The following is a 25,479-nucleotide window of genomic DNA, read 5'->3' as shown; positions in this document are numbered from 1 at the left end:
GTTGGCAAAAATAACCATGATTAAAAGGCCCACTAAACCTGAATAAAAGTTATTCCAGAATGAAATTACATCTCTTCACACAGTGGCGTAACTACTGCCCCCGCAGCGGCTTGGAGGCGCTGGGTAGCTTGGGGGCGACGGGGGCAGTAGTTACGCCACTCAGTGGCGGAACTCCCGTAACTACGGAGGGAGCAGGGGGTGCGGTCGCACCCCCTGCACCCTCCATCTGCCGGGCGTCCGCTGAGTGTGTTACCAGCGGGCGCCCGGCTCCTATTCAAACCCCCAGCGGCAGCCGAAGGACGGAGTTCACTCCGTCCTCCGGGTCCCGCAGTGCACTATGGGAGTCAGTCCCATAGTGCCGGGGACGGAGCTCAGGAGTGAGCTCCGTCTTCCGGGTCCCACAGAGCACTATGGGACTGACGTCATGACGTCAGTCCCATAGTGCCGAGGAGCGGACTCCGAGGTATGGACGGCAGCAGCACTGGAGCGGAGATAAAGGTAAGTGGTATTTTTTGTGTGTATTGTGTGTGTGCGGGGGGGGGGCTCGCTATTGGGATCAACTAGGTGCAACTACAGGGGGATCACTACAAGGGGCTCACTGCTGAGGGCAACTACACGGGGCTCACTACTGAGGGCAACTACTAGAAGGGGCACTACTTGAAGGGGCACTGCATATGGGCACAACTACAGGGGGCACAATTACAGGGGGCCCTGCATAATGGGCACTACTACAGGGGACCCTGCATAATGGGCACTACTACAGGGGACCCTGCATAATGGGCACTACTACAGGGGACCCTGCATAATGGGCACTACTACAGGGGACCCTGCATAATGGGCACTACTACAGGGGACCCTGCATAATGGGCACTGCTACAGGGGACCCTGCATAATGGGCACTACTACAGGGGACATTGCATAAGGGGCACTATTACAGAGGGCATTGCATAAGGGGCACTAGTATAGGGGGCATTGCATTTTGGGGCACAACTACAGGGGGCACTGTATAAGGGGCACTAACTTGATACACACAGTTTACAGGTTATAAACTATGTTCCAAATAATCTGGTTCTACGCGGACATAAAAACTGTGCAACCTGTCTTGAGCTGAGGTGACAGACTGGCAGGAGCAGAGAGGAGGGTTGGTGAAGTAGATCTGTCAGGGTGGGATGTAATGGGCATTACTGTTTGGCATAATGTGTATTTGGCATTACTGTGTGCACAATGTGCTATTAGGGGCATAATGTGTAAGGGGCATTACAGTGTGGCATAATGTGAAATAGGGGCATTGCAGCATGGCATAAATTTGATATAAGGGCTTTACTGTATGTCATGTGTTATACGTGGCATTATTGTGTGGCATGTGTAAGGGGCATTGCTGTGTGGCATAATGTGTTGTAAGGGGAATTCCGGTGTGGCATAATGTGTTGTAAGGGGCATTCCGGTGTGGCACACTGTTATAAGTGGCATTACTTAGTGTGTCATAATGTGTAAGGCACTTTGCTGTATCATGTAACCACACACCTTAAACGTCGTGTTTGGGTGTTTTTGATCTTTGGGCGGGGAGGAGAGGGGGGGGGGCGTCTGAAACTTTTTTGGCATGGGGGAGCAAAATTTATAGTTACTCCACTGTCTTCACAGTCAGCACAAGCTCCCATAGCTGGACAGGCATTATGATAGGTTAATATAGATATATTAACATATCATAATCCAAGCTGTTCTTTATGATTTCAGAGTCTGAAACGTGCCTTTTTAAAGGTACTCTGACTAAACTAAGAAAAGACATTTATACAATATGCCTATGAACAGACCTAGGGAGTTGTTTACATCTGTGACCGCATGACCTTTCTCCACCAGGTGATAAGTTGTTTTTTTGTATGTAGAGGTTACTCGTCTTTGAGCAGTCTGCTTACTTTACCACTCGTAGTCACAGTCAGTAACTTTTTTCTTTTTTTCTTTTCCTATAGATGCATCACCAAACAAATAGTAGTGTAGACACATTAATAAAAAAAATCTAATGTTGTAGTACAGAGGTTCCCAAACCTTTTTTTAATCAGGGCGGAGTAACAGAATTATTTTCACGGGACCCCTAAGCCTAACGTTTGTTTTGAAATTCAGAAAAAAATGTAGTAAAGTGTGCTTACCTGTCATCCTTAGGTTCAGCTATGTGGCGTTGGACAGGTTTGAGTTTCTGTTTGTCCACATATTTACATTACATTGACCATCATTTGATTTGGTGCTGGACCACCAACCTGAGGCACCCCTGCAAGTGTCCTGAGGCACCCCAGGGTGCCACGGCGCACAGTTTGGGAACCACTGTTGTAGTACATAAAAAAGGTAGGTATTTATTAGACCCAATGGGTCAAGTATAATATAAAAACCAATAAAATAGCAGGTTTCACTTCCTACCAGACAAAGGAGACACATCAAGCAAGATACAGGTGCTTAGATTGAAACCGGGTCAATGTCCTGTGGTTTCCAGTGATATGGGCCCGTGGGAAGTGCAGAGCCTGCAATCACTCTGTGGGTAGTAGGAATATCTGGTGCATCTGTCATTATTTGTATTTGTCCATGGACAATAAAGTTTACTAGGTTGCCGTAGTGATCCACACATATAAATGAGCAACAAATGCGGGATAAAAACTGTTCAACTAAACACATGGAGACACCACAAGTAATTGGAAAGTCGGATTTCACATTAACAATATTACCCATAAATACCTATCATAAATTATAAACACAGTGTAATAAAAATAAAGACTAAAAATGTATATATGAAATAATATCAATCTAATGAAATAGGACTAAAGGAACCAGGGTGTCTAAATCATAGATCTATCTCATGTTACACTTAGATCATCTCAGATCTTTATCATTAGTCCTCCACTTTTCTGGGACCATAGGAATACCCCAAAAATCTTTAATGTGGTCAACAGAGCTATTATGTTTTTCCTTGAAGTGGAGAGAAAATGTATAATTACCCATGCCACTGTTGATGTTGTGTACATGTTCAGCCCACCTAACTTTTAAGGGTCTAGTGGTTTTTCCAATATTGAGCATATTGCCTTACATTGGATTGACTATATGGTATATCTAGTATGTCACGGTAAAAACTGTCAGTTTTATATTCTTTCCTGCTATTGAAAAACCCTGGAATTTTAGTTTTTGCAGGCCTTACCGAAGACTTAGTCCCCACATCTATGACCACAATAATTTCTAGGTGAACCCTTTGGGCAATGCGCTAGATAACAAATGGTTCTTGAAACTATTGGCTTTCCTATATATGAACTTAGGCCTATCTGGTAAATTGTCTTTCAATATAGGATTTTTAAGTCTTCAGTTCTTTTCAAAAGTCTTTTCTACATCCCTATGTTGTTTGGGATTATCTGTATTGGTTACATACTCAATAACTTTCTCCAACATCTTCGGGTTATCACCCTTTTCTAGAAGTGGTGCTTTCAGGGTTAATACTTGCTTGTTGAAGGTGGAGAGAGATTAGCCTTTTTTTTTCTTTATGAGGATGGGTAAACTGTACATTAGATATATAACCATTGGGGCAGATGGTTACTTTGCACTTTAATAAATGTATTTAAAAAGATTTTTTTAAGAAGTATCCATTCTATTTTCCCTTCTCTAAAACAAATATTAAAGTCCCAAAAAATGGAAGGAGGTTAGACTATAATTGAAAGTAAGTTTAAAATTAAGATAATTGTTCAAATACTCACACATTTTAGGTTTGCCACCCAGACATGCCCAGACCATACCATGTCTTCCTCCCACCTCGACATGAACAGGTTTGCATATTTGGGGTAAAGCCTGTTTCCCATTTCTGTTCCAACGTATTGAATTAAAAAACAAAACATTGAAGTAAATGTTTATTGCTCAAATTATATCTCTTTACAAAGACAGTTAAGGTGCTTATCCACTTGAAGATAGTGGAATGACAGTGCGATTACAACATCATGGTCAGTCTGTTGTTAACGGCAGATTGACCAGCATGTTCAAGCGATGATAGACGTCAAGAACGACCAGCGGGAGCGCGCATCGCTGGTCGTTTTTGACATTTTCATGCCCGATTTGTGCACGATTAATGAGCGATTGAAGTATATCGTTTTTGTTCAATCGTTTATTTTAAACTGCAAGTGGATAAACCGCCTTTACTCCACAGCTTACAAGAGAATACAGAAGTACATTCCTTTTCAGTGATGGAGGATTTGTCATTTTATATCTCTCAGAGCCCCTGCTTATCCAGTTCAACATAGTGCTGCAGCCATCATCTTGGCCACGTGTGTCTGGGTCTCGGACACAACCTCCTTTTTGCCTTCCTGATGTTTTCAGACATTGCCAGACCCTATTTCAAAATTTTGCATTTCAGAGTAAATGGTGCTTTAAATAATGTCATGTGTATATTCCTTAAGTTGCTTAAAGTTTTCCACATGTACATACTAAAGAAAAATTAGATGCACATGATACTTTGTAGTTTAGTGATGGGAAACGCTAAGGGCCAAATGTAAACTCCACTAACCTTCAGAAGGGATGCACCTTGCCCTTAATTACAGTAATACATTAAAGCAATACATTTAATCAACAAAACTGACACCACAGGCTCTTAGAACATACTTAACATGCTGCTCAGACCCCTTAAGGTGGGTACACACTATAGCGATGTATCTGCAGATGATGGTCGTTCATACGCACTGATCGACCATCTGCATGCTGCAGCGGGTCGGGCCGGACTGGGGGCGGGTAGGGGTGTGTGGCCTAATCATGCCCCCTTTGAAAAAGAAAATAAACATTTCCGTTGCTGCGCGCTGGGGAGGGGGGCGCTGTGTGCCCCTTAGCCTGGCGCACAGCCAATGGGGGATGTGATCAGCGCGATCGCTCTCCTCCCCTCTCGGCGCCCCTGTGTACGGGCAATCAGCTGATCGCCCGTACACACTTGCCGATGGACAAATATGTCTGCAGACATATCTGTTCATTGGCTGTGCAGTACAGCCAATGTGATATTATTATTATTATTATTATCATCATCATTTCTATGGCGCCACAAGTGTTCCGCAGTGCCTTACAAAGTACATAGACAAAAAAGTAACCATTGACATACAATACAATACAGAACATGGATAAACATTGCTATATTAGTGACATTAACGGCCGCATAAGCAGCCAAGTGTTAGTTGCCCTAGTGGCTAGTAAGAGATAAATTAAATTACAGTAGGGAGAAGCACAAGAGGGTAGAGGGCCCTGCTCGAAAGAGCTTACATTCTTTAAGGGAGGGGAAGACAAACAGGAGTGACACAGAATGGGGTGGGCCGGGAGAAAGGAAGATGTAGCAGCAAGTTAGGATGAGAGCTGGAAGGCTTTAATGAAGTAGTGGGTTTTAAGAGCTCGTTTGAAAGATGGTAGAGAGGTGCAGAGTCTGATAGGGAAAGGGAGGGAGTTCCAAAGGTGAGGAGCAGCACGGGCAAAGTCTTGGAGGCGGGAGAGGGAGGAAGTAATCAATTGGCATGAAAGGCGGCGTGTATTAAGTGAACGAAGAGTGAAGGGAGATGAGATCAGAGATGTAAATGGGAGAGGAATGGGTGAGGGCTTTGTAAGTGAGTGTAAGAGCCTTGAATTGGGTTCTGAAAGGGAATGGGAGCCAGTGGAGGGCTTGCAAAAGAGGGGAGGCAGATGTAGAGCGTTTGGAGATTAAGATGAGCCGAGCAGCAGCATTGAGCACAGACTGGAGAAGAGAGAGATGGGATTTGGGGAGGCCAGCTAGGAGAAGGTTACAGTAGTCCAGTCTGGACATGACCAGTGAATGTACAAGGGTTTTGGTAGCATCCTGGGTGAGAAAGGGTCTGATCTTGGAAATATTCTTGAGATGGAAACGACAGGACTGTGAGAGGTTCTGAATGTGTGGTTTAAAGGAGAGGGAAGAGTCCAGGATGACTCCAAGACAACGCACTTTGGGGCTAGATGAGATAGTAATGCCATCTATTAATAAAGAAATAGTGGGACATGATGATATGTGGGAGGGTGGGAAGACTATCAGCTCAGTCTTAGACATATTAAGTTTGAGAAATCGCTGGGACATCCAGGAAGAGATAGCAGAGAGACAGTTGGAGATACGAGTCAGTAGAGAGGGGGAAAGAATCAGATGAGGAAAGGTAGATCTGAGTATCATCAGCATAGAGATGATAATGGAGGTCAAAAGAGCTGATGAGTTTACCTAGAGAAGACGTATAGAGAGAGAATAGGAGAGGTCCAAGAACAGAACCTTGGGGAACACCTACTGTAAGAGGCTGTGGGGGGGAGGAGTCGCCATGAGAGGAAACAGAGAAGGAACGGTCAGAGAGGTAGGAGGACAGCCAGGAGAGAGCAGTGTCACGTAGACCAAGGGAGTGAAGTATATGCAGCAGTAGAGGGTGGTCCACAGTGTCAAAAGCAGCAGAGAGATCAAGGAGAATGAGCAGTGAGTAGTGCCCCTTGGATTTGGCAGCAAGGAGGTCGTTGCTGACTTTTGTGAGGGCAGTTTCAGTGGAGTGGAGAGAATGGAAGCCAGACTGAAAAGGGTCAAGGAGGGAGTGGGAGGAAAGAAATGTGGTGAGGCGGTTGTAAACAATACGCTCAAGGAGTTTGGAGGCAAAAGGGAGGAGAGAGATTGGACGGTAGTTAGAGAGAATGTTAGGATCAAGGTTAGGTTTTTTAAGAATGGGGGAAACACGGGCATGCTTGAATGCAGAAGGAACAGTGCCAGATGAGAGGGAGAGATTAAGGAGCTGGGCAAGATGGGAGCAGGCAGAAGGAGAGAGGTAGCGGAGGAGGTGGGAGGGGATAGGGTCGAGGTGAGAGGTGGAAGGGGGGGAGGACTGGATAAGGGCCTTAACTTCCTCTCCTGTCACAGGGGAGAAGGATGTCAGAGTCTGTAAAATGGATGGGGAGGGGTGATCCGGGAAAGGAGGAGGTGGAGAGCTGGGGGACTGGTTGGATATGATGTCCTGATGTATGGAATAAATTTTAGATGTGAAATAGGTAGCAAAGTCAGTGGCAGAGAGCAAGGAGGGGAGACGAGGAGGGGGTGGACAGAGGAGGGAGTTGAAGGTGGAAAAGAGACGCTGGGGATTTGAGGACAGGGAGGAGATGAGATTATTGAAATATGACTGTTTAGAGAGGGAAAGGGCAGCACTGTAGGATGACAGCATGAATTTGAAATGGAGAAAATCTGCCTGAGAGCGTGATCTTCTCCACTGTCGCTCGGCGGTTCGTGAACATTTTTGCAGGTATCTGGTGCATGTGGAATGCCAGGGTTGAGGTGTGAATTTGCGAGGGTGAGTAGTGATCGCCGGAGCAACAGAGTCAAGAGCAGAAGTAAGGGAGGCATTGTATAGGGAAGCAGCTTGTTCAGCGCAGGAGAAAGAGAGGATAGGGGAGAGAAGTGAGTCAAGTAGGGAAGAAAAGAAAGCAGTGTCGATGGCTTCAATGTTACGCTTAGTGATGGTGGCTTTCGGAGGTAGTGGAGGGGAAGGAGAGAGAGATAGGTTAAAAGATAGGAGGTGATGGTCAGAGAGGGGAAATGGGGAATTGGAGTAAGCAGAAATATCACAACGGTGAGTGAATACCAGATCAAGCAAATGCCCACTCGCATGGGAGGGTGAGGAGGTCCATTGGGAGAGTCCAAATGAGGAAGTGAGGGTGAGTAGTTTGGAGGCAGCAGATTCTGTGGGGATATCAATAGGAATATTGAAGTCACCGAGGATAATAGAGGGAAGGTCTGAGGAGAGAAAGTGAGTGAGCTAGGAAGCAAAGTTGTCAAGGAACTTGGAGGGAGGGCCAGGGGGACGGTAGATGACAGCTACTCTGAGGTGTACTGGTTGGAAGAGGCGTATAGCATGAACTTCAAATGTGGAGAATGTAAGGGATGGTTCTGATGGTATATGTTGGTGTGAGTAACCAGAGGATAGAAGGACCCAAACACCACCACCATGGCGACCCCCAGGCCTGGGGGTGTGGGAGAAGGTGAGGCCCCCATAAGAGAGAGCTGCAGGAGGAGTGGTGTCAGAGGGTAAAATCCAGGTTTCAGTAATGGCCAGGAGATTCAGGGAGTTGGAGATGAAAAGGTCATGGGTGGGGGCCAGTTTGTTACAGACTGATCTGGCATTCCAGAGGGCACAGGATAGAGTGACAGAGTTGATAGGAGATGTGAATGAGATTATCATGGTTGCAATAGCGTGGAGATGAGAATACTTTGGGAGACCGAGATGAATAGAGTGTAGGGATCATGCGTGCTCCTGTGCTAGGAGGGGACCCTGTAGGAAGTGGGCAGGGAGGGACGTTAAGGAGACGTGAATGAAAGTGGGACGAAGTGACAGGGAGATAAGTAAGGGAGGAAAGATTACCAGTGGGGTAGTAGGATCCTTGGGGGGTATAAGAGAAAGAAAATGGAGTAATGGGAGAAGAGGGGGAGGAAGGCAGAAAGAGAAGGGGAGATAGGAGGAGGTGGAGGAGACCAGGGGGAAAAGATAGAGGTGGAGTCAGAGGGCAGAACAAAAGATTAGTTAGAAACTGAGTGAAGGGAGGAGACAACATGGTCATGGTAAGGATGAGGTACAGTGTCAGCACAACAAAAATATATTATAGAGTTTAGAAAAAGTGGAGATAAGATGGGAGCAGAAATTGAATATTAGAGTAGAGAGTAGTAGTAACTAGGTCATGTAAGACTAGACCAAAGTGCTAATGTAAAAAGACATTATTACAGAGTTAAGCTGATATTAATAGTATTCAGTAAGATTATCTGTTAAGCACGGAGGCAGCACAAATAGTAGCAAGTGATGGCCAGAGTTTTTGTAGCAACCAGAGTTCAGTGTTGAAAGTCCAGGTTATGCAGTCAGCAGGAGTTTGTAGCAGTGAGATTTTAAAATCACCTTTGTTGATGGTTTTTCTCCAAATCTAGCTTAGGTTTTTTGAAGTGCAGATTGGTTGTTTCCCTTCTGTTCCACTTCGGTTCAACGCTGGTGTAACGCTAGTATTAATCTTAAAATGCACTTTTGAATAGTGCACTTCAGAATGGAGCAATTCCAGCCTACTAATGACCAATATGTAGGAGACCTGGCATGTTAAATTACTGATTGCTTACAAGCCCAGCACCCTCCCACTAATATGGCTAGCAATAAATTGAGTTAAACAAACACACAGCACATACCACTAGGCTAATAACAGGCGCAATGAGCTAACTAACAAAGAAACTAAAAACATCAAACTAATATACTATGCAGTGATATGCTAAATAACATTGCTTATCAGCAAAAGTCTGAGACTTGTAGTCCATTACCTAAGTTCTCAGCCTGGCCAATATATATTCAGTATATTCTGTGAACGATGTATCGTCTGTACACACTGGCCGACGGGGACACGATATATTGGCCAATCAATTGATCAGCCAGTGTGTACCCAGCATTACTTACTCCGAAATGCTATCCTCACTATGAAAAAAATAAAATATATATATATATATATATATATATATATATATATAGAGTGAGAGAGATTTATATCAGAGGCTGCTCTTAATTTAAAACATGCACTGTATAAAGGACAGTTAGTCTCACTTGAGTCCAGCTAGAAAATTACTGAAATGATTTCAGTATGTGAGATCCTATATTTTTTGACACCAGGTCCAACGTCTTTTTATTCAAGGACCGCAGCTCTCCCTTAAGTGACCAGAGTCCAGGTCCATAAAATCTGTTAATATAAATTGAAAGAAGAGCGCTTCATAGGTCAAATAAACGTTGATTTAATAAAACACAGTAGTGTTAAAAACACACATCAAACGGTACCGCCCCCTATATATTTCTGTTTTGAATACAAAAATTGTGCCAGAAATAAAAAATAATGTAAAATAATAAATCCTGAGAGATACTTGAATAAAAATACAAATTTAATGATATGAAACAGACATCATTGGCCAATGTAACAAATGGTACACATACATATCGAAAATGTGTCTAAAAACACTAAACCTCAAAAAAGAGCCAATAAAAACTGTAATAAATGATAACTAGTGACACATAAATTTGCATCACCATATACACCTAATGTAGAAGCTGTGGTTATAGGTGCTAAATGTATGGGTTGAGATTGTTATAGCTCCATGCATATAAGCCTGAAATCTGTTAAAGTTCCACAATAGAAAGTGAGGTGACTTTAAAAGAAATTGTCTTATCCGGGTAGATGATATAACAAATTTAAAGCATAATTCTCAGACTGTGTCCTGTTGAACACTGATGACCACTGTCCAGAAATATGTTTTTAGGAATTTGGAACAATTTTCCACTATTGCACAATTTCAGTGCAGGTTTTATGGAGTTAATGTCCCACAGTGAGTGTAATGTGTGCATTGTGTCCTCACTGACCAACGCACCTTATGCTCCATCTATCTCATAGCCAGGTCTGCGATTCATACCTCATAATAGAGACAACATAACAGTCTGCAAACTCTGTCCGTCTAGTAACAAAAGGACATGCACTTGTTCTGATTTGTGGTAGATGACGCACTATTGCTCAGTCGCCAGATGACAGTGTGGCGGTCTGTCGGCTCCGTCCGTCTCGTAACAAAGGAACATACACTTTCTTCATGCTAGACTGCGGTTTTTGACGCACTAATGCTAAGCCGCCAAATGGCGTCCTCTGTGTTGCCGTCTACGCTATTTTGAGGCGATGGACTGGCAGGTCTGTGTTCCGTGAATCAAGCGAGGAGCAATCTCTACACAGTGCTGCGGCAGATGACGCAATGAACAAACTTTTGGATGGTGTCTGCTGTGCTGCTGCTGCCTGCGGTGTCTCGCAGCAGTGTGTTGGCAGATAGAGATGTCTCTGTGGGTCAGGCTCTGTCCAGCCCTGTTCCGTGGAGTTAGCCAAATGGCAGACTTTCTCATCCGCTGCGTGCGCCCTTCTAGAGGTAAGGATCAAAAAAAAAAAAAGGCACGAGTTAGTCCCTGACTAGTTTCTTCCCAAATGGGATTTCCTCAGAGGGGTGTGATGTTTAGTGTTTTTAGACACATTTTTGATATGTATATGTACATTTGTTACATTGGCCAATGATGTCTGTTTCATATTATATAATTTTTATTCAAGTATCTTTCATGATTTATTTAACATTAATATTTTTTATTTCTGTCAATTTTTGCTTTGCATTCTATTTTCCATTTTTATTTTTAATGTAGACTATAGGTGGTACACAACAGTGCCCTTGTTTACTGTTTTTTGTTTCCTTTTGGTTGCAACCATAAATAGCTGCGTGTAGACATTTATCAATAACATCAAGCATTCTTAGTGTTCCACTTTTCAGTGCCATTGGTTATAGATTTCTGTTTTGTTTTTCTGAATAACTATGTCAACAACAATATAGCCATTCTTTGATATGTTTCTTTTCAGGGTGAAATCTAGAGCACAGATTCTGAAGATTGAAGTTTAAAAAAAATAAACACTGTAAGTAGCTTAAGTATCTGTTGCCCACAAATTGTAATTTATCATTGAATAAAGCCATCTAGCATGCATACAATACATTTACTGGGGATCAATGCTGAATACATTTCTTCTTGCTGCTTTATCCAGAGTTGTTCCTGAAGGGAATTTCCACATTTGATAAACCCACCGACTTATTGGCTACCCTTGATGGGGTATTCCTTGTTGTTCTCTAATGTGAACTGCTGGAGTTATGAATTTTGCATCATGCAAACTGTTAGTACGGATGGAGATGCATTGTGCAAATCACTGCGGTACCTGAAAGAATGCCAGAGACACTTAGGGCCGTATTCAATTTGAGCCAAGCCGCGTTAACTTAACACGGCCCGGACTTAGCGTTGGCTTCGCCTGTCTTCCAGGCGTTAATGTATCGCGCCCGTGCCTGCGTATCCCCGTATTCAATTTGAAAGTAGGCGAAAACACGACCCGGCGATACTTGCGAAAACAAACGGGAATTTTTGGGAAATAATTGTAGGACCCCCCCACCTAAAGATGTCCAGACCTCGGGGATCACTATGGGTACCCCCGTTTTTGCCTGCAGAAGAATGTCGGTATTTTTAAATAGCCACGGCTGGTGCATTTTTCCCGACATTGAAGGAGTGATGCAGAAGAGCATTTAGGTTTTTTTTTTTTCGTTTTTAAAAGTGGTCCCATCAATTTGGGGTACATGAAAATGGGTACCAGCATATTTTTAAGTCCCTAAAGATGATTTTAAAAATTCTGCAAAAATACACCTGCCGCTACTCTGCTCAATAAAAAAAAAAACACCTGCCACATACTTGGGGACCCCACCAGTATTAATTTTGTTACTTTGGCTTTTTGTTTGACATTTTTTTTTTGTCACCCCCAAATTTTTTTTTTTTTTTGGGGGGGGGGGAGGGGTTTAAACGGGAATTTTCGGGAAATAATCTAGGGACCCCCCTAAAGATGTGTAGACATGGGGATCACTATGGGTACCCCCATTTTTAACTACTGAAGGAAGTCGGGGTTTCTAATAGCCGCGGCAGGTGCATAAATGCAGCTTTGAATAAGGTGATGCAGAAGAGCATTTAGGGGGCAAAACAACTATGGGCATTAAATTTGGGGTACTTAAAAATGAGGTTCAGCATATTTTAAATTTGCTGAAGTGACTTAAAAAAAACGTGAAAAACCCACCTGCCGCAAACATCTGCAATCAAAAAAATACTTGGGGCATACTTGGGGACCCCCCCAGAGTAAAGTTCGTTTGTACCACAACTTTTTTTTTTTTCGCCCCCTTTTTCAAAGTCAATTTTTGGGGTGCCCTTAATTTTTTTTACATTTTTACATAGATTACTTTTGGGGGACTGTCTGAAGGCTGCACGGGGGTTCCCGAAATGTTGCACCCCAAAACCCCAATTCTGCACTTTTTAACGCCTGCCATTCATACTATACGATACTTTATCGCCTATTACATTGCATTGACTTAACGCCTAGGTGGAAAGTCTTTCAAATTGAATACGGAGGAAAAATAAAACAGGCGATAATGTCATCGGCGGTAAATTACCGCAAATCCGGGCTTAACGCCTCAAATTGAATATGGCCCTTGGAATCTCTCTCTGAGCATTGAGCAAAGTGGTAATTTCAAGAAACGTTTCTGCCACCTTCAGTTATAGTACAGTTCTGTTGATTAGTCATATTTTAATCTGCACCTGTTTGCTGATGTCTTAAATGAATCAGAAATAAAGAGGAATGTTTTCATATTTTTTACACCTTTGGCAAACAAGTCTTGTTGGACTGGTTTACATTTGGCAAGCTTAGCATGTCTGCTTGTGATCTCTGTACACCCACCCCCTGTAAAGGTGTAGCTCTGTGTACACCTGGTCTATTTATTTGCTTCTACTTCTGCACATTACAAGGTTTGTTTATGGCATTCTTATCAGTCTCTATCTGTTGAAGGTAATGTCTCCAAAGTGTAAAATCTAAAGCTTTATTGGTAGACAAAGGTGGTCTGTAATACTTCTCCAAAAGTTATAGGTCTGATTAATTGACCTATTAGAATTTAAATATTTTTTGTTCTTTTCCATTTTTGCTGTATCTGTGACTAGATGGCCTTACTCCTCCAGGCATTACAGATTTTTCGTAGAGGTTACTGTTCTTTGAACAACCTGAGTGGTTATGCTTTGCCACTGCTGGAGTATAGGGATTACCTTTCACTGCCAGTGATCCCGTTACTAACTCTGCCTTTGCGTCATGGGCGTGTTACTTGCTGCCACGGCCAGGCTCCTATATTGGCATCTGGAACTGCTTGTTCCACCAGGCTCCTACCAGCCTCTGATATTCCAGCATTGTACACATTGTATCCATGTAATCTTGTTGCATTTTCGATATAGGGCTATAGAACCTTTGTGGTTCCATATAAATAAGCTTGCATGTTGTACCAGTGCATTTCTACTGATCTGTCTGCTGGTCACTGATTCTGTGCATCTGACATTAGTTTGTTTGTTTACGAAGTGTCATCTCCAACACTTCTGTTCGTGTTTATGCAGGATATATAAAAGGGCAGTGCTCTATTAGCGAAACACGGCTAGTGAAAATACTGCCCTTTAAAATGTTGGGCCTAAACACAAACTGTAGTGTTGTGTTTTACAAGACGACACTTCGTAATAAATGCCTAGAAGTGGAATGAGCAGAGATTTTGAGGTAAAAAGAATGCCAAAGGATCCCAGTCCCTTCACCCCCCACCCCCTTATTTGCAATAATCTGCATAAATGAGATTGCCAGTGCCTTAATGAGACTGCCAGTGCCTCTCCATTGTGAATGACCCCATATTAGTTAAACCTTTCTGTATTTGAGACCCCAGTACCCCTCCTTGTGTTATTGAGACTTCCAGCACCCCCCTGTCCAGTCCATCTCTGTATTAAGAGACCCCCCAACCCCACTCTGAATTTGAGACCCCGATTGTATTAGTGAGACACCAAGGTGCATGTGGACACTTAAGTGACCGCCGTAATTCTTTATTTTTTTGCCCTAAATAACTAAAATATATAATAGAAATAATATATAACTGAAATAATTAATTCCTTCATTCAAAGAAGGTTTGAAAATCTAAAGTTTTATTTTGCAAACAAAAACAACACCCCTATCTAATTATAGATCAGGCTTTGTGAATGTAACTTGTCATCACTTTCATGTCAAACAGAAAAGTTGACCATTGATTTCAATGCCATCTTGTGCCCCTCTCCTCTCACTACGATAGCCCTCATCAAGCAGTGCTGGAATAAAAACCTTTCGTCAAGCCTACTTTGTGCTTTTAGTTATTAAGCATCTCCTCTGATTTCTTTGATGAAAGTAAATGATCCTTGTAACAGACATACGGCAATCCTAAATGAATAATTATTGGTAGAGCATTCTTTGGTCACTGTATGTTGCCAAGAAAATTAGACCAATGTAGGTGATACAATTGTTGTGCTATTACACTTATTGGAATAATTAGGACATGACATTTAAGAGAGAGTCGGTCACTCTTCGGGCCCGTTTCTGAGATGGACGTAGTGGCGATTTCGGACTCAGTGGAGCAATGCTTTTTATATGCTTATGAGTCACACTGCGCATGCGTTTCGATGGTGCTCGTACAGAGACGCAATACAGATTTGGATGCATGGTCTCTGAATATATTGGACAGTCCTGGGCAGTGACCAGGAGGTAACAGGGAGGGCAATTTCACTGGTGTGCCTGATGGTCGGTCTAAAGACGCATGGATCGGTATTACAGCATCTACAGACTCCAATAGTGGTCGTCTCAGTCCTTGCACATTCAGGCACAGCATGGGAGGGCTTTGTAGCGGCATTAGCATAAAATTTTGGGCGCTACAATGGCAGAAGACACAAGGGTGGTGGTGGCTATGTTTTTAAGTTTTTAATACTATTCTATTGTGTTGAGTCAGTCTTTTGTTTGTGAATGCATTTCTTAACCCTCAATCATTATTGGATACAGATAGAAACTGATCTCTTTTGTTGATGTTGTTAACCTCCAACTAGCACCTTGTTCTGGTACACTCTAGTATACATTTTGGTTAGAAATTTTGTTATTATATAATTTTTTTGTTAATATGTAGTTTTGGGTGGACGATGGTTAGCCGTGTATTGCTTTCACTTTCACTTGTGTAGCTAGTGTATCTGTAAATAGAATCCATGTGTGTTCAGTGGAATTCCCCTTGGTTATATGCCCTGGACTTTGAGCTAGTTATTGTAGCTCCTGTTTAGGCCTCCAATTCTGCACTGAATAGAATGATATGTGAAATTCCCTTTGTGGTTAAAAATATTTTCCTTCTTTCTGCGTATATTGATGGCATTAAAAGGTTGTGTCATATATTTTTCTATTTAAATAAAAAAAGAATGTTTAGGTCAGAACATAGTCGCAGTTGTTTGAGTCCTATTAAGCACTGCTTCATAGTAAAGAGAAAACAAAGTGGAGGTTTTACTGGAGACTCTACCTTTTAGTGCTTAAGTTATATATAACATGAGCTTAAAGAAGTTCCTTTCTGCTGCTTCTGAATGGTCAGGATCACATATCACATGGGATGTCTTATTTTGCTCCTGGCCATTAAACAGTAAAATGTATTCTGAATTGCTTATATTAGGCTCTCAGCTGACACCTTGTGGTAAGTGTATTTGTAAGCATCATTATTTATTAACAGTTTATTATATAGCACAGCATATTCTGTTGCGCTTTAAAATTGGAAACAACATTAATAGAACAAAACTGGGTAGTAACAGACAAAGGTAAGAGGGCCCTGCTCGCAAGCTTACAATCATTATGCACATAAGCTTATGGTACTTCCCCCTCATTCGTACTGCTGTATCCATTTGGAATGCAGATACCAATTGTTTGTGAATCATCTTACTAAAAATAGGGAGAAGTTGAAAAATAGGATAATGTCTCATAGAAGACACACTGTCCCTTTAGGAGGCCTCTTTAAAGAGAACCTTTCAATAAGTTTTTCATTGGCTTTTTATTTGCTTTTTGCATCGTGACTTGTGCACAATGATATAAGACAAAAGCAGTGCTCCTCCATGCCCCTATTTATTCATAAGAGAGCACCTATTTATTCAGAAGAGAGCACATCATGGGGAATTCAATTGTTTTAATGCGGCTAATCTAAAGTGACCAGGAGCTATTCAATTGTTTGTGCCACAAGGCGAGATTGCCACTGGAGCTCATTATTTCAGCTCACACGCTCCTGAGGTGGTGAGCAGAAATCCACCCATGGTCGAGCTTTTTGGTTGTCCAAACTTCTTGCACCCAGTAGTTTGCACAGTAGTGTGTCCTTCTCTCAAACTGGAGTTGGGATTTTGGCAAAACTCTATATAAATCGCAGCAGGAGAGCCCAAGGACACTAGCCTAGGACAGAGCATAACTCATTAAAAGCATGCAACAGTAAATGGTCTTTCTGGGTGATATAGCTCTCACAGGGGGCTGTAGTTAGCTTACCGACATTCAGAATGTTAACAGAAGGGGAACAGCAGTATGTCGAACTTTCAAGCCGACAGGCTAGTAATGCCATGTACAGCATTGCCACAGTACTTTAAATATGCTATATCATGTTTAAAGTTCTAAAGCCTACACGATACTGTACATCACAATACTAACATGTCGGCATGCTAGGTTCGACATACCGATGTCCCCTTTGTGCTTGTCAACATTGTTTACTGGTCCTGATTCAAATCCTGAGCAAAATATGTGCACAGCCCTAAAGCACAGTAGTGAATACAAACAAGGGGGGGTCGTCACACTATGTGTGAGAGTGTGCCACTTCCTCTGTGCCATAACCGAGTTAGGATGTAGTGTCGGCGGACGGGATGCCGGCCGCCTATATCCAGACACCGGAACCCCGAACAGAACAAAGATCCCGACGCCGGCATCCAGAAGAGTATGAAAAGATCGGCTTCGGCATCCCGAAGGTAAGTATCCGGCTCACCTTTAGTGTTAGTCCGGGGATGGGGAGGTTAGGTTTAGGCACCCCCGGGGGGGAGATTAGTGTTAGGCACCCCCCTGTGAGGGTTAGGCTGCGGGGAGCTAGGGTTAGGCACCACCCCTGGAGGGTTAGGTCTAGGGTGCATGAAGGGGGGGATTAGGGTTAGGCATCACCGGGGGGAGTTTAGGAGGAAAGGTCCGGGGGGGGGTTAGGGTACTTACTAGCCGTAGTCTGGATTTTCAACAGTCAGGCCTCCGGCGTCTGTATTTGAACCGGCAGCGATTCAGCCGTCGGGATATCATGTCCAACCCAACGGAGTCTTCCAAAGTGCTAGACCACCCTCAACTTCCCTTATTTTTCATTGAGTCAAAGGTCATTTATGACTGGGAAAAGGGGGCTTGGGGTGGCCCAGCAGTTTGGAAACAGAACCGTTGAAATGTGTGAGGGGTATAATTATTTATGCATAGAAGATATAACACCAATATTTATAGTTTACAAAAATGCATAAAAATCCACAGACCCTAATAGGGATTTCTTTTTTGGTTGAAATCTATATAAATATGGTTGCTCTTAAGCTTAATTACCCAGCAAAAAGGCACTTACATATACCACTACAAAAAAAAAAAAAAAGACTACCTTGTACATTTTTTTTCTACAATCTATTTAGAAATCTGCACTTCGTATCTGAACTTAGAATATGAATTATTTGAAATTGATACATTTCACTAACACATACGCCTGTATCAGGTCACTGTGCTTCAGCCTTTCAGCAGTGAGAACCAGTTTTTCTTGCTATTACTGATGACCTGATACAGATATACCCTCATACACCTTGTTTCTATACACCATGTGGTGTGAGACGCACAGCGCACTGAGACGCCCCGAAAGGAGTAGCGTACCATATATGTATTTTCTTCTGATCATTTATTTATAGTTTATGTATATTTCTTTAAATGTTGCATATTATACACATTGCAGAATCAGCAAAAATCCTCACACAGTGCTGTAGAGATGCTAGGCCAAAATGACCGGAATTGGTTTTACACCCACAAAAAGTCGCAGATCAAGCAGAACACCTTGGCATGAGGAAAGCTGCAGCTATTCACATCAGAGCTCTTTTTGCGCAGATTCAGACTCCGTCGCACACAGATGTACAAATGTCACAAATCACAGTGTTCTGCATACACTAGATATACAGTTTTGACTCTTCCAGTTGATTTATTTGTGCGTAGTGGATTCACATTTTGAACGAAAACAACTCAGCATGGCCAAGTCGCCTGGGATCTGGCATGCCAAGAGTTTTGGCGCAACTTGAGCATCTGTGTATGAGAACACATCTGTATGGTAATGGCCGTTCCATCACTATGTATAAATCTCTATGTACTGTAACGTAATAGCTTCCAGGCATGCGTGGAATATTATTAGATTTCTAATAAGTAGTTGCCTCTTAAATGAATTTATGTATACTAATATAATATATATATAACTATGAGAATGAATAGACCACCTATAACATACTTACAACAGGCCATCTAATATGTATCGACTACAATTATTTTCTTGATATTAGAATGGCATTCAGAGGGTCTATCGATGTCCCATTGCATGACTTCACACCAGTAGCAGTTCTGTATCTGCCTGCATTAGTCAAACATCCAGTCTCTACATGACTCATTTTGTTGACTCTAGTCCAGGCTTTTCCATCTACTGGCTTGGCCAAAGAAACTGGCGTTACTGGCTACTGCCCACTTCTTGCATCAAACTGCATGGTCTTTGTGTGACATTCACCTAGCATGAGACTGAATGCTCTGCATTGAGATGCCAAAGTGGGACCCAGTTTACTCCTAAGATATGGTCTTCTCAACCTTGTATTTTTGTCTCTAATGTGATATATTGAATGAGTTTGCTAAAGAATAATCTGTTGTTCCTGGTTTGTAATAAATTCTAGTGCCACTCAGCTAGCATGAATTTACACAAGACTTATGTTATCAATATATACCTGTACATATTTGGGTATATAAATACTGTATGGAACAAAACAAAAAATGCAGAGTGTGCTGCAAAATGCTAGAGAATTGCTGTTTTTTTTTTTCTCTTCCTTCTCCTGCTCTGCATTTTGAGTTCAGCTCTCAAGGGAACCATATTGTAGGCATCACCATGGAAACATTTTGGAGAGGGAGGGGGAAAAAGCCAACTCCAATTTTTAGCTGTGTTCTGCTGTCCCTATGAGAGCGTCCAATGATCCGTGACTTCGTGGACTAATTAGGGAGGGAACAGTGATATACTCAAAACAAATGACAGCTGTCTGTGTTGTCTGGAATGAAGTTAGTGTCAAATATTCTCTATTCTGAAAAATATACATAGTTTTGTAATAAAGCACTAGCTACTCATTACAGCATAGCCATTGCAACTATTGTTGTTTTACCCTTTAAAAAATAAATGTAACTTATACCTCAGTTAAGATATTGAGCAATGGGGATCCTTCTGACTAGGTTCTTAATCAAATTGGAGCCAGCCAAGGATGCTAGCTCTGTCACTTCATTTCCACCCTGATGATAGAAGCACTGACTGCCCTTATAGGATATATATAACTGGAGAGCAGATTAGATAGAGTACCTCGATTGTATCATTATTTCCTTTTACCACTAACTCAAGTAGGAATGTCCCTGCACAATCTGTATGAAGCCATGCTTCAATATAGCGAAATCTCAGGTTATAAGATAAATAACTCAGTCAGATGTCATACCTTTACACGGTGTCAGGTCAAAAAGTGTCTGATGCTAAACTGCAACTTTAAATAGCAGAAGAAAAATATAAAATACCTGAGGGTCTATATAACCTCTAGAATATGACCTTTTGTATCATGCCAACTTATGGTGCGTACACACGGAATGATAGAAATGAACGATAACTATAGTGTTCATTTTTTTTGTGCCTCCCAACCCTCAAACGACCAGCGATGCGCGGGCACGTATGGATGATAACGATATTGCCTATCGGCTGTGCATGCAGGCCAACCTGGGCGATATCGTCTAGGTTACAATGGGACCTGTGATCGTTGGTCACTGGCCCGTCGGTGGGTTGGTGGTGTGCTGGATGTTCGATATCAATCATCCAGCACATCTGGAAGGTGCAGGGAGATCGGTCAGCGATATTGTTATCGCTGACTGATCGTACCATGTTTATGCACCATTACCCAGTTATTTTCTCAGCTTCAAGCTGAATTGACCTCCTAAACTCAGCTAGTTATCCTGTGTCTGTGCTGGATCTTCATAGTTTTAATGAGCATTATACCTAAATCAGTGTTGTCACTAAGGGAGTGCAGGGGGTGAGAGCCGCACCGGGTGTCACCAACCGAGGGGGTAATACCAAGATTCCGGTTTATCCTCAGTGACCAGGATCAGGGCACTACACTGTGATATTCATGTGCAGCGCCCGGCTCATGATCACTGTGGAGGAAGTCTTTGGGGGCAGTCCATTATATCCAGGAGTACTGGGCACGCCCCCAGAGTAATGAAACGGGGGTGTTGTGAGGCCATGCCCCTTTTTGGTCGCACATGTCTCCGGCGCGTGCAGTGGGTCTATTAGCCGCACTGGGTGTCATAGACACCAGTGATGCCACTGACCACAATGGCTTTATCTTTTCCAAATACTCAAGGTTGCTGTCCAACCACTTTAGCAAAAGCTACAGGATGTTGCTTAGCAAACAAGTTTAATGACTCCTATCAAAATACTAACACAAATATTTCTTACATATACAGTATTAAGACCTTTTTCAACTTTATTCAAATTCAGGACTTATCTTCTATCTCTCTTTCTACTCAAGCTTTGAAGACCCCCTCCCGTTTTGAGCGACAGTGTCATAGCCATTCTCTACAGAAGGCCGTGATTTCCAACTGTAAAGCATATTCCTACCTGCTCTTGTTCCTGCACTAACTGGAATAAGAGAATGAGACTTAGGTTGAGGTAATCGAAGGGAAGAAATAGTGAAAAGTTAATTTTCAGCCAAAATAAAGCAAAGATCCTATAAAAGTCTGTTATAGATATAGTACTATACTACATCTAAATTGCTTAGGATGTTTCTGAATACTGATGCTGGCAGAAATGTGGATACAGGGGAGAACTGTTCCTTATCTGATTATGCCCGTAATGGTTTCCTTCTGTCACATGATTCATAGCCTTCTCAATTCTTCGTTGGAAGCTCCGATTTTGGAAGACCCATAGATTTTCCACATTTGCGAACCTCCGCAAAACCGTACTAAAAAAAAACCCTGGTCTCTCACATCCTAGCGGCCCCTAATTGTATCATGCATTGTAGGAGCTTAAAAACTACATTTGGCATTTAGAAGCCATGGAGAATATTACATACTGTTTCTATATTCTTTTAGGAAAGTTTGTCTTAATTGTACTCCCTTTTCTCTTTAGAAGTCCAAAATGTACAATTGGGTGACATTATTTTGGGAGCTTGACTGCAGGAGCATTTGCCATCTTGAGATGGTGTTTGCTCCCGCAACCCACACCTTCCCTACGGAAAGGAGTCCCGGGTTGCAAAAAGGGATCCTTTCGGATCCCTCCTCTCCTGTATGGCTCCTTACGCAGGACTCCAGGGCTTTTGTGCGCCTGCGTGAACTCTAGGTCACGCAGGCGCTCTAGTTTCACTGCTCCGAATGTAGCCGTGAAAAGATTCGGGGGGAGAGCTGATTTTCAGAGCAATGATGAATTAACATAATGAATAGAGCCCTAAGAGTGATCATGAAAAAATACCAGTCCCCCAGCTATGCTGTTTCATACTGGTTGTAGAATTGTAGCCATATTTTTTCTGGGTATTCGTGAAATTGTATAAAGGAATTAAAAATTACCAAACTGGAAAGTCAATCTTCATAAATTCAAGAAAGTATTTACCTCATACAGGGGTATCCAATTAGATGCGATAACCCGTTTTCTCCCGTAAACCCGAGGTCACGTGGTACAATTTTCGTGAGGAAACCTTTCTCCCTATTCTATTACATGTACAGTAATTTTCATAATTTTTGTCCAGATCATTTTGCTCCAATTTTCGTTTTCTCGGGAAAAGAAATCTCCATAGTAAATCCACTGTCTTTTTGCGGAAAAGCTATCCAATTACAAATGAGTGAGAATTTTTCGGGGGTTTGGGCTGGTTTTATCAGCGATTTGTATTCACCACCTTGAGCACTTGATGAGTTGTGCAAAACCCCTATAAAAAAAAAAGTAACTTTTGCAAGTCATCTCTAATCTCCGTAGATAAATAAATCAAATTACGCAGTCTGGCGAAACCACCATGTCCCAAAGAAAAACTCTTCCTAACAGAATTACCTAACATGTAAAATTCAAGAGCCCCGAAAGAAAATGAATCATCTTAAGGCAGGGGCGGGGAACCTTTTTTCTGCCGAGGGCCATTTTGATATATAAAACATTACTGCAGGCCGTGCACCCTCTGTGTGATGTCACACAGGGCGGGGCCACAATCGCCGGTGATTACAGCAATGCCCAGAGTATTCTGAGGATGCTCCAGGGAGCTCTAAGGGCAGTGGTGTGACCATCTGAAGCATCCTAAGGACGCATCAGGCTGCACTGCTGCATAGATTCTGGCTGCAGGGTGCCATTCTAGGCCCCCTGCTAGCCAGATGAGGCTAGCAGAAAAAAGAGGGCCAGACCAAATGAGGTTCCCCATCCCTGTCTTAAGGGGTGCTTTACCAGACTCTAAATAGGACCCAATCTGCTCAAGCAACTTCAGGGCCTTATGCTGTGGTGCATGCAACAGCTACCAATGGTCTCAATCTCTATACAAAGGCAGGTTGTTGGACCATGTGTCTTATCATGCATTATAGCAACGGCAATACTGGAAAAAAGTGTGCCACCACACTGCCCACTACCCTGTGGTCCAACAACAAGAAAGCAGTCAAGATGGTGCATGATGTCTGTATGCCCAGTACCAGCTTCAATGCAAGAATAAATTGTGCAAGCCATTAGAAGTTACTAGGTGATTTAAAATGAACTCTGAATGCAAAAGCCCATGTAGTTAAAGAAATCTGAATGGAGAGGGTGAAGCTAAAAGGCCGACTCCATGTCAACTGTTCCAAGCAACTCTTTTTCCAAAACTCCTTATGAGCTTTGCAGAAGTACTGGTTAATAACATGGCAGCACTCTCAGCAACTGGTAAATGACCTGGTGGCAGCACTTCTGCTCAATGGCCTTTTGGTTATTTGGATAAGCCTGCCAGATAAGACAATTGTTGGATAAGCCTGTACTTACCAGATTACTTTTTTGGCACAACACCAAGTGCCGAAAAACATAGATTACAGACCAGTGACTGAGAAATGTGGCCAGACATCACTCGTTACCACAACTCTGCTTCAACCTTTTGCCCCACAGTTTGTTACAAATCATAGGCGGACTGGAGGCTCCACTTGCAACCTATGAAATAATCTTCCCGAATGGGAAACCGAAAACCAAAAGTAAAACTGTCAAACCGCATGGCTGCACACAGAGGGTGATGAGCCAAACAATATTTCATTGTATCCAGGCAAATGAGGAAGGGGCTTTACCAAATGCTTGGCCCTGGATTTCCTATACTTGCGAGAACTATATTGTAGAAAACATGTACTGTAAAACATGATAAGCATAAAACAGAATCAAGCTGCTGAAGTATAGTAAAGAATGCAGCTGACTTCTGATGCATGAATATAAAAAAAAACCTGAGGTCCTGTTCAGGTTAAGTCTTCGAGCTTACTAAGAATGCTGTCACGAAGAGAGAAGCAAAAACAGTTGAATTTCTTGTTCAGCACAGTTTGCAAGATGGACTTTACCAAAGACCATCGATTGATAGCAACCATCACTGGGTTCCTGGCTATGGTCACTGGGTTTACTGTCAATGATTGAGGTCTGATAAGGAAAAAGTCCATCAGTTCCTGCACTGTGTATGTGCGTGTGTGGTCTCCGTACCTTTGTGCATGCAGGTCTGTGAACCATCAATAGTTTTCACTGATGGTCAAAAATAAGTGACCATAAATAGTTACCCTCTCGATGGCCAATCCTAAAATAGCGTACCTCCACATTTAACTAATCTCCTTTATGAAAGGATACATACCTAAGAGTTGAAACTTTGTTTAAAATACTGTTTAGCAATATGTAAGATAAGGTCAGCGTTTAGATGGAGATCCCAGAAAGTTAGTGCACATAACGAGAAATGAACAGTGTTGAAGGCACATTATTTAGTTACAAATTCCATATAGAGCTATACATTGAATTTAAAATGAAAAGTAAAAAATTTTATGAATCAAAGCATAGTTTATGGAATATAAAGGGAATGGTGTATTGAGCAGCATCAGATCAGGCAACAGTAATGTGTGGGGTGTTAGTGTAGGTATGTGGATGAGAAAATGTTAGTATTATGGGTATATTTACTAAGGTTATTTTAATTGATTTAAAATTGATCAAATTCGATTAACATCGATGTTGTGTTTCTGGGGCTAAATTACTCATTTACTAAAAGACCATTTTTGATTTTGTTTTTTAAGTATTCGTAAATGTGTGATTTAGCCCCAGAAACACAACATCGATGTTAATCGATTTTAAATCGATTAAGATCGACCTTTAGTAAATGTACCCCTCGGTGTTGCAAGCTTTATATAGTGTACAAAGCCTTTCTGTCTGTGGTTGGGCATCAGCCTTATTTATGTCACAGTGGTACCTCATACCTTCGAACAGTTAAACACACGTAATCTGGACTAATCAAGCCTCACCCCATTCCACCCAACCCCCAACTCTATCCACTGAAACATCCACTTTTGGGAAAACTCAGCTTCTATCAAGAACTGCGCATCAGGATTGTTCCACCAAAATCAGTACAGTTGGAAGGTATAGACTAACTTCACTTTGCATAGTCTATGACTTTGAGCACAGTTTCCTTATTGATAAAGTGCACCTGGTGCTGGATTCCAGTTTTACAGGCATCATTTGTATTTATTACCATTTTCTGCTAAAGGGAGGGAAGGTTTGCTTGAGAGGGAAGATTGAGG

The 25,479-nt window shown here is 42.3% G+C and overlaps 1 protein-coding gene across 3 annotated transcripts in view; it reads left to right on the top strand.

Moving 5' to 3' along the window:
- Nucleotides 1–25,479, top strand: part of PLXNB2 (plexin B2) — a 220,683-nt gene that overhangs the window by 117,595 nt on the left and 77,609 nt on the right. For 2 of the 3 annotated variants that reach the window (XM_088457631.1, XM_088457636.1), the window contains one exon: nt 11,416–11,469. The exons of the other annotated variant lie outside the window; for it this stretch is intronic. The gene's annotated coding sequence lies outside the window, so the exon portion shown is untranslated. The remainder of the gene's footprint in view (nt 1–11,415; nt 11,470–25,479) is intronic. 3 annotated transcript variants of the gene reach the window in all.

Source organism: Taudactylus pleione, unplaced genomic scaffold (assembly GCF_031769625.1).
Source record: "Taudactylus pleione unplaced genomic scaffold, aTauple2 ptg000041l, whole genome shotgun sequence".
Classification (NCBI taxonomy): domain Eukaryota; kingdom Metazoa; phylum Chordata; class Amphibia; order Anura; family Myobatrachidae; genus Taudactylus; species Taudactylus pleione.
Note: the sequence above shows the minus strand (reverse complement) of the source record. Positions and strands in the feature narration are given on the sequence as shown.